General features: G+C 38.0%; 1 pseudogene; it reads left to right on the plus strand.

Annotated features, from left to right (window-relative positions):
* Nucleotides 1-978: 978 nt before the first annotated feature.
* On the plus strand, nucleotides 979-1,086 carry LOC117503675 (annotated as a pseudogene).
* Nucleotides 1,087-9,702: the final 8,616 nt, after the last annotated feature.

The raw sequence follows: 9,702 nt of genomic DNA on the forward strand, positions 1-9,702 counted from the left end.
CTTTTCCGGATGCCCCCTGGACGCCTCGCTGGAGAGGTGTTCCGGGCACGTCCCACTGGGAGGAGGCCCCGGGGAAGACCCAGGACACGCTGGAGGGATTACATCTCTCGGCTGGCTTGGGAACGCCTTGGGGTTCTTCCGGAGGAGCTGGAGGAGGTGTGTGTGGATTGGGAGGTCTGGGCGGCTTTGCTTGAGCTGCTGCCCCCGCGACCCGACTCCGGATAAAGCGGAAGAAAATGGATGGATGGATGGAAATACAACAGTTGAATCTGTTTAAATTGCAGAACTCTTTGACCAGACGCAGCATATCTGACTGAAACTTGTTCTCAGTTCAGATGCTTTTGTAAATGCATAGAAATGTACCCTATAAAATGCAGTCCAGTTTAACACTATAATGCAACCAATGAATATTGTGTATATCTCCAATGAACGGGGCATTTAATGAGGATAAATCAGTTTTAAAATTTGCTTAATGTTGATGCATCGGATCAATGTAAAAAGCAGGTTTTGTTCATTTCAGATACCTTGTACCAGTCTGTCACCTGGCCTTGTCTGGACTTGTTGCAGGAAATAATGTTATCACATGCATAATGGAAACTGAAAAGGCAGGTGTGGTGTAGTAACTTGCATATTGCAGAAAATGAGGATGTTTGACAATTTTTGTGCATTAGGATTTTTTTTTTTTTTTTTTGCATTATGCATTTTAGTAATTTAATCACAAGCTGATAAGTATTGGCTTGACCATAGTATATGCATGTGTGTGTGTGTGTGTGACTACTTGCATTTAAACTAATGTTTTCTCCCCATCCATGATACAACTACTGTAAAATTTACAAATAGATTAATACACTGTTTTTGCCCCCCCCCCCCCCCCCCCCCAAAAAAAAGGATGACGAAATAACAAACAGCATACTCTAAAATTACATAAATAGCTTGTTTAGGGAATAAAATATCCACGAAAATGATTTCTTGGAGTACACTCATGTTTCTCTTCAGATCATATAAATCTTTCACGTTTTACTAAAGATATCTGTGGAGAGGAACAAAATGAAGTCAAACTTATTTTCCAATGTTAAAAAAAATGTAAGAAAAAAAATTATTTCAATATTTAGCTTTTTGAAAATTACTTCTTCTTTTTTTTAAATTAATGGATAACATTTTTGTCCCCCCCCCCATAAAATTAAATTTGAATAGTGTCAAGAATTTTGCTCTGTAACATTATTTAATTTTTTTAAGTAAAGTAGAATGAAGTAATTTTATTACCTGGGGCCATCAAATATGGCCATTCTGTATTGCGAAGACTTTGCGTCCCTCTGTCCGTCTGTGCTCAGTAAGTCCAGTCCTATTACTGCCTGAGTCTTCAAATTCATAGGAACACAGACCTTGACCTGTTTTAAGAGGTTAAAAGTCACATTCCCTTTCATCTTGTTCGTTTTTTTTTTTTTTTTTTTTTTTTGAGGGGTGGGGGTGACAGCCAATCAGAGTAGAGTGGCACAGTGATGTTAGCGGGTGGTCTAGCTAGCTGCAAACTCCGTTTTGTTTGTGTGTAAATATAACCTCTTTGTCATATGTTATGTAAAAGCTAGTGAGAAATAAACACTTCTAAAACTGAAAGTGCTGCTTTTGTAACTTGCTAATACCTCTGGAGTGATTTTACAAGACATTTTGCAGACATCTGTGTGCACGCTAACTTCCAGTAGCTCAAAGCTAATTTTCGATCTTATCAAAAGCTCAAGTATGCGCACACACAGGCCCTCCTGCAGACACTGTTAAACTGTAAATAAAATATTGTTTGATTGATAAATGGGTTTTATTGAACATGTACAAATCATACGCAAGACAATAGGATCTTAATAACTAATGTAAATATGAATGTTAAATTAATTGTGTTTGTGTGTGTGTATATATATATATATATATATATATATATATATACATACAACCCCTGGCAAAAATTATGGAATCACCGGTCTTGGAGGATGTTCATTCAGTTGTTTAATTTTGTAGAAAAAAAGCAGATCACAGACATGACACAAAACTAAAGTCATTTCAAATGGCAACTTTCTGGCTTTAAGAAACACTATAAGAAATCAAGAAAAAAAGATTGTGGCAGTCAGTAACGGTTACTTTTTTAGACCAAGCAGAGGAAAAAAATATGGAATCACTCAATTCTGAGGAAAAAATTATGGAATCACCCTGTAAATTTTCATCCCCAAAACTAACACCTGCATCATATCAGATCTGCTCATTAGTCTGCATCTAAAAAGGAGTGAACACACCTTGGAGAGCTGTTGCACCAAGTGGACTGACATGAATCATGGCTCCAACACAAGAGATGTCAATTGAAACAAAGGAGAGTATTATCAAACTCTTAAAAGAGAGTAAATCATCACGCAATGTTGCAAAAGATGTTGGTTGTTCACAGTCAGCTGTGTCTAAACTCTGGACCAAATACAAACAACATGGGAAGGTTGTTAAAGGCAAACATACTGGTAGACCAAGGAAGACATCAAAGCCTCAAGACAGAAAACTTAAAGCAATATGTCTCAAAAATCGAAAAATGTACAACAAAACAAATGAGGAACGAATGGGAGGAAACTGGAGTCAACGTCTGTGACCGAACTGTAAGAAACCGCCTAAAGGAAATGGGATTTACATACAGAAAAGCTAAACGAAAGGCATCATTAACACCTAAACAGAAAAAAACAAGGTTACAATGGGCTAAGAAAGTCATATTCAGTGATGAATCTCAAATCTGCATTGGGCAAGGTGATGATGCTGGAACTTTTGTTTGGTGCCTTTCCAATGAGATTTACAAAGATGACTGCCTGAAGAGAACATGTAAATTTCCACATTCATTGATGATATGGGGCTGCATGTCAGGTAAAGGCACTGGGGAGATGGCTGTCATTACATCATCAATAAATGCACAAGTTTATGTTGATATTTTGGACAATTGAAAGGATGTTTGGGGATGATGAAATCATTTTTCAAGATGATAATGCATCTTGCCATAGAGCAAAAACTGCAAAAACATTCCTTGCAAAAAAGACACATAGGGTCAATGTCAATGAGCAGATCTGATTTGATGCAGGTGTTAATTTGGGGGATGAAAATTTACAGGGTGATTCCATTATTTTTTCCTCAGAATTGAGTGATTCCATATTTTTTTCCTCTGCTTGGTCTAAAAAAGTAACCGTTACTGACTGCCACAATCTTTTTTTCTTGATTTCTTATAGTGTTTCTTAAAGCCACAAAGTTGCCATTTGAAATGACTTTAGTTTTGTGTCATGTCTGTGATCTGCTTTTTTTCTACAAAATTAAACAACTGAATGAACATCCTCTGAAGCCGGTGATTACATAATTTTTGCCAGGGGTTGTATATATATATATACAGTAGTGTTCAGAATAATAGTAGTGCGATGTGACTAAAAAGATTAATCCAGGTTTTGAGTATATTTCTTTTTGTTACATGGGAAACAAGGTACCAGTAGATTCAGTAGATTCTCACAAATCCAACAAGACCAAGCATTCATGATATGCACACTCTTAAGACTATGAAACTGGGCTATTAGTAAAAAAAAGTAGAAAAGGGGGTGTTCACAATTATAGTAATGTGGCATTCAGTCAGTGAGTTCGTCAATTTTGTGGAACAAACAGGTGTGAATCAGGTGTCCCCTATTTAAGGATGAAGCCAGCACCTGTTGAACATGCTTTTCTCTTTGAAAGCCTGAGGAAAATGGGACGTTCAAGACATTGTTCAGAAGAACAGCGTAGTTTGATTAAAAAGTTGACTGGAGAGGGGAAAACTTATACACAGGTGCCAAAAATTATTGGCTGTTCATCTACAATGATCTCCAATGCTTTAAAATGGACAAAAAAAAAAAAAAAAAAACAGAGATGCGTGGAAGAAAACAGAAAACAACCATCAAAATGGATAGAAGAATAACCAGAATGGCAAAGGCTCACCCATTGATCAGCTCCAGGATGATCAAAGACAGTCTGGAGTTATCTGTAAGTGCTGTGACAGTTAGAAGACGCCTGTGTGAAGCTAATTTATTTGCAAGAATTCCCCACAAAGTCTCTCTGTTAAATAAAGGACATGTGCAGAAGAGGTTACAATTTGCCAAAGAACACATCAACTGGCCTAAAGAGAAATGGAGGAATATTTTGTGGACTGATGAGAGTAAAATTGTTCTTTTTGGGTCCAAAGGCCGCAGACAGTTTGTGAGACGACCCCCAAACTCTGAATTCAAGCCACAGTTCACAGTGAAGACAGTGAAGCATGGTGGTACAAGCATCATGATATGGGCATGTTTCTCCTACTATGGTGTTGGGCCTATATATCGCATACCAGGTATCATGGATCAGTTTGGATATGTCAAAATACTTGAAGAGGTCATGTTGCCTTATGCTGAAGAGGACATGCCCTTGAAATGGGTGTTTCAACAAGACAATGACCCCAAGCACACTAGTAAACCAGCAAAATCTTGGTTCCAAACCAACAAAATTAATGCCTCGCAGATGTGAAGAAATCATGAAAAACTGTGGTTATACAACTAAATACTAGTTTAGTGATTCACAGGATTGCTAAAAAAGCAGTTTGAACATAATAGTTTTGAGTTTGTAGCGTCAACAGCAGATGCTACTATTATTGTGAACACCCCCTTTTCTACTTTTTTTTTTTTTTACTAATAGTCCAATTTCATAGCCTTAAGAGTGTGCATATCATGAATGCTTGGTCTTGTTGGATTTGTGAGAATCTACTGAATCTGCTGGTACCTTGTTTCCCAGGTAACAATAAGAAATATACTCAAAACCTGGATTAATCTTTTTAGTCACATAGCACTACTGTTATTCTTAACACTACTATATATATATATATATATATATATATATATATATATATATATATATATATATATATATATATATATATATATATATATATATATATATTGCACTGGGATACCAATTAAACAACTGCATATTATAAAGAATGCTCATGTGTCCGAGGGCATTTTGGCATTGTGCTATATTCCAATTTTAACTTCTGGTTCTCAGTGAAAACAAACTGACTCTTGCATTTTATATACATACATAGAATTAAAACTAAAGATATGTATTGGTCTTTAACTCCTTTTAGCTTTTTTTTTTTTAAATTATGAATACAGAATTCACCTTAAGGCTGTCTCATGTTGTTCCTATCATTTCTTGATTGTTTTGTATTGTTTAACACTTCAGTCTTTGAAGTATCTCTTGTTTAGTAGTCTGGAGGAAGTATTAGAAATTGTGTGAGTGATATCCTGATCTCTCAGCCCGGAAGCATTAGCACAGTCATTTGCTTAAATTATCATGCACTCATTCAGGGATTTCTAGACCACATCAAGGCAACACGCCGAGTTACCACAAAGCTACAAAGACTTTAAATTTTTTATGTCCAGACGCTGTACTTACATAAATTAAACACTGCTGTTTCAACCACCCTGTTCCGCCTAGGTTAACGTTTTGGGTAATTTTCTTGTCGTAACTTAATGTGGCATTGGGAACTGCTGCAAGCTCAGACAAAAGTGAATCTGGAAAGGACGAGACGTAAGTCACGTCTACAGCAGAATGAAAAAAAAAATCTAATCACATGCCTTTCTTAAAAGCGGTGTTGTGTGTTTACTTGAGGCTTATAAACTACTTTGGGTCTCAGCTACAGAACAAAAGCACAAGCGGCAGAGTCTTCAAGGCCAACGGTCATTCTTTTCCTCTCAGATATCCGTGAACAAATGACAGTGAGGATGGAAGACCCTTTAGCGGTGAAACAACTGAGGTATCCGGTGGTCTTCCTTCTCCATCTGTCAATCAACAGATTATAAGAAACGGGATGAAATACTATCCCGGAACTTGGGTCGTACTGTTACTGAAAAAAAGGACATTTGTTATTTAATCCTTTAATATCATCAGATTTTGGCAACCCAATAGCGTACTGCCTGTACAGATACAAGAAAATGCAAAGTTTCACATTTGTACCAAATTATAGAAATATCACCCATTGAACTTAACTGTTTATTAGTTTCATTGTTACTGAATTTTTCTCTTTTTTACGATGAATAAGGTCATTTAAGTGTCCATTTGGGAGTTTTAGCAGCAGCATTAGATGTTGGACTCTTTATCTGTTTGACCAAATGACCCTTTTCTACTTTGTGCTGGCTTCATGGTGCTTAAGGCTGCTATGACATCATAAAGGCTACTTTTACTGTGTTGTGTTGAGGCCAAGAATTTGCTAATTCAAGCTTGTGAAACGGCACAGATGTACCAACAGGCGCCTCGCCTCACTGCAAAGCAGATAAGAACACTTGAAATACAGAAGAACTTTTGAGGCAGGAACAGAAATGTGACCGCAGGACCTTTGTGGCCGGGACGGTGGTGGGATCGAACCCAGACGGCTCACACTAAAGACCATTGCTCTACCAGGTCAGCCAAAGGGGAATTCCCCATTAGCCAAGCTAGCGGGAACGAACGCCTTTTCAATCAGGACCCGGAACCTTCATCCCGCTACATATCTCCCCACCATTTTTGACTTTGTCCCGAAGTCACAGGTGCAGGTATGTTCTATGACTACCCACATCCTGTTCGTGATGCCAGATTGTGACCGCAGGACCTTTGTGGCTGGGTTGGCGGTAGGATCGAACCCAGATGGCTCGTACTAAAGACCATTCCTCTACCAGGTCCCCAAGCTAGCGGGAACGTCTTTTCAGTCAGGACCCAGGACCTTCATCCCGCTCCAGAAAGGTAACATGAGTCTTTGGAGAGGTTTGCACTGAGAAGAAGAACAAAAAACGGGGAGAAACCCTCACTGTTGGTGGAATCCAAACTGGCTGTCTCAAAAAGAAGGATCTTGAGGTCCAGAAAGTCTGCAGGGATCAAGATGGTCAACAGGAGCAAGACCAACATGATTACAAGGCTGAGATGGAAGTGGAATTTGCCAACATGATGTTTATGTGTGATGGAAGCAGATGAGGCTCTGAATCCAAAGTCTTCACGGAGAAACCGGTGCAACTTCAGAAGATGGAATAGGAGGAAAAAATGCAGCCATGAAAGAAAGGATGGCGACCAAGTGGTTAGTGTTCCGGGTTTAAGACCACCTTGTGTCCATTCTCCATGTAATGTGGAGTTGCATGAAGGTCTTCTGGTGTCAAACCTGTGCCAAATCAATATTCAGGTCCGCTGTGATGACCCAGAGCAACAAAGGGCAAAGCACAACTTATTATTATATAGTTTTTAGGTGGTTTACCAATATTGACTTATCACCCTTTCTGACCACATCCACTAAGCACTATATCCCAGCAATAATATCACCGTTCGTATGGGTCCATATATAGATTTCTGCCTTTGCTATTGTAGTAAGACTTGGTATTGTTTTGTTAAACCTTTTCTTTTCGACAAAGCTCACCCTACCCCCACATTTGGTCTGTGACCTTTCAAATAGGCCAAGTCGGTGAAGGGTATGGTCTTCTATTGGACAGAAGAGAAAGCGACAAGACAGCTGAGTGCCATGATCTTGTTGAACATTCGGCAAATATGCCTAATAACATCAGGTATGTCAGCATGTGTCACATTCACCACACTACAGAACCACCTTGGATCCTGACCATCCCCACCTCTTGTGAGAATCCTGTTGCTCAAGAGTATTGAGATTTCACCTCTAAATGATACAATTTAGAGAACATCTTCTATAGAATTATTAGGAATTTTGAAAGTGAGATTATTAGCACGGTCATGTGATCTTTTTAGGAGGTTTATTGAGCCAAAGATGATACAAATGAGCTATGAAGAAGCTTTTGGCGAGGATCAGGTGAAGCTATGTGAGATCAGACTGGTATTATACCATGTTAGGTTAATTAGAGGTACGGCAAGGACCTCCAGGTGACGCTCACCTGGTTGGAAACAGCAAGACCACCATCGAAGTGAAGACGTGATACTTGGCAGTCTGTCCCGAGGCTGCTGAGCACATCTGGTGAGTGTTGTTACAAGGAACCTGTTAAATCCATTTTCATCATGGAATATCTTAAATTACAGTCGGAGAACGAGGCCGGGCAGGAGGAGTGGGGAAGTGGGGTGGGAAGGGGGCGGATCTGAGGCTGATAACCCGTGAGAAAACTTCCACCAGCGCTCACAGACACGTCGGCAGGTTTACAGGGTGGGAGATTGACTACCAGCCGTAAATTAGAAACAGGGAGGGAGTGTTGTAATGCAATACTAATGTCACAAGACTTGAGGATAAAGTAAACATGGTCTTTTTTTTTCTTTTCTTTTCTTTTTTTTGGTGAAGGCACTTTTAAAAAATACATATTTTAATGTGAAAAAGTTGGCTATAAATGTAATTTGCTGCGAACTAGTTTTCCACTTTGCATCAAATCAGTAGGAGATGGCTACCATATTACCTCGCCATGACATATAATGCAACTTTGTATGCCATGTTTTAAAATTCTGAGTATTTCTAAATTTGGGGTATTTTAAAATTTTGTATAATTTGGCGTACATTTACCAGTTGTTATGGATGAACAATATTTTCATTCAAAATCAGGCACAAGTGAAAAATCAAGAATGCTCTCGAACAAGTAACATACACAAATCGAGCCTGACATCCCCACAAAAGCACATTTTAAACATTAACCTCAGAGTCCTGTGAGCAGTTTATCAATTGGATGTGTAAATCATGGAGTATCACCATTAAAAATGTTTTAATTTCATAACCTCAGTTAAAAAATATATTGTCAATGTTTAGAAAAATGAACTACTTTTGTTTCACATTATTCATTACTTCAAATTTTACAACAAAAATGTACATACGGTGTATATATAAATTCAATTCTGCACTTTCTTACAAATTTTCTTATACAGGTCCATTAGTTTTTTTAAAAATATTATCTTACATAAAGTTCTACAACCCAAAATGTACAATAAATTGGCACACTACAAAATATTCTCTTGCTTGAGTAATTGATGAGTGATATTTTGGGTCATGTCAGACCTTTTTAAGAAGACTGAAGGTGGCTAACACATAGCTATATTTGTACAACTTTATAAGCTCTTACTTTGTACCATCAGCTCTAAAATAGATTGTTTGTGCTGTTTCAGCACAAGACATGATAGTAGAACCACATTCCCGTACATATATTTTTACTTATTTTCATGGGTAGCACCCATGCTAGCTGGCTTAGTCACGTTTCAGCAATGGTTTGCTAAAGCAACTAGCTTAGATAGCTGGCATACAGCTTGCTTGTGAGCAAGCAAATACTGTTGTAGCATGCAGGTTGCATCAAATTTACTGATTGTAAACAAGTCTTTGTAACACATCATTTAAAACTTATTTGATTTGACGAGTTACTAAAGAATGTGAGAGTGACGAGCAGCGATATTCAGTAGTGATAGTTTGTTAATTTTTTTTGAATGGTGAGAAGAACCCAAAAAAGTGATAAATGGCTACCAAATCCTATAAGTGTTTCAATTTACAAACAAAGCAAGTTGCTTATAACAGACCTAGCCGCCTTGTGGCCTAGTTAGCATTTAGCTGTTTTGAAGCTTTATGTGAGAACATATGCTAATGTGTTTAGTAGTTAACATTGGGCTACATTTACTGGTTTCACTAAATAATTTGACCTTAAATATTTTTGATTAATGGCACGCTAACATATTAGCTGCTACAGTAGC

This window comes from Thalassophryne amazonica, chromosome 21 (assembly GCF_902500255.1).
Source record: "Thalassophryne amazonica chromosome 21, fThaAma1.1, whole genome shotgun sequence".
Classification (NCBI taxonomy): domain Eukaryota; kingdom Metazoa; phylum Chordata; class Actinopteri; order Batrachoidiformes; family Batrachoididae; genus Thalassophryne; species Thalassophryne amazonica.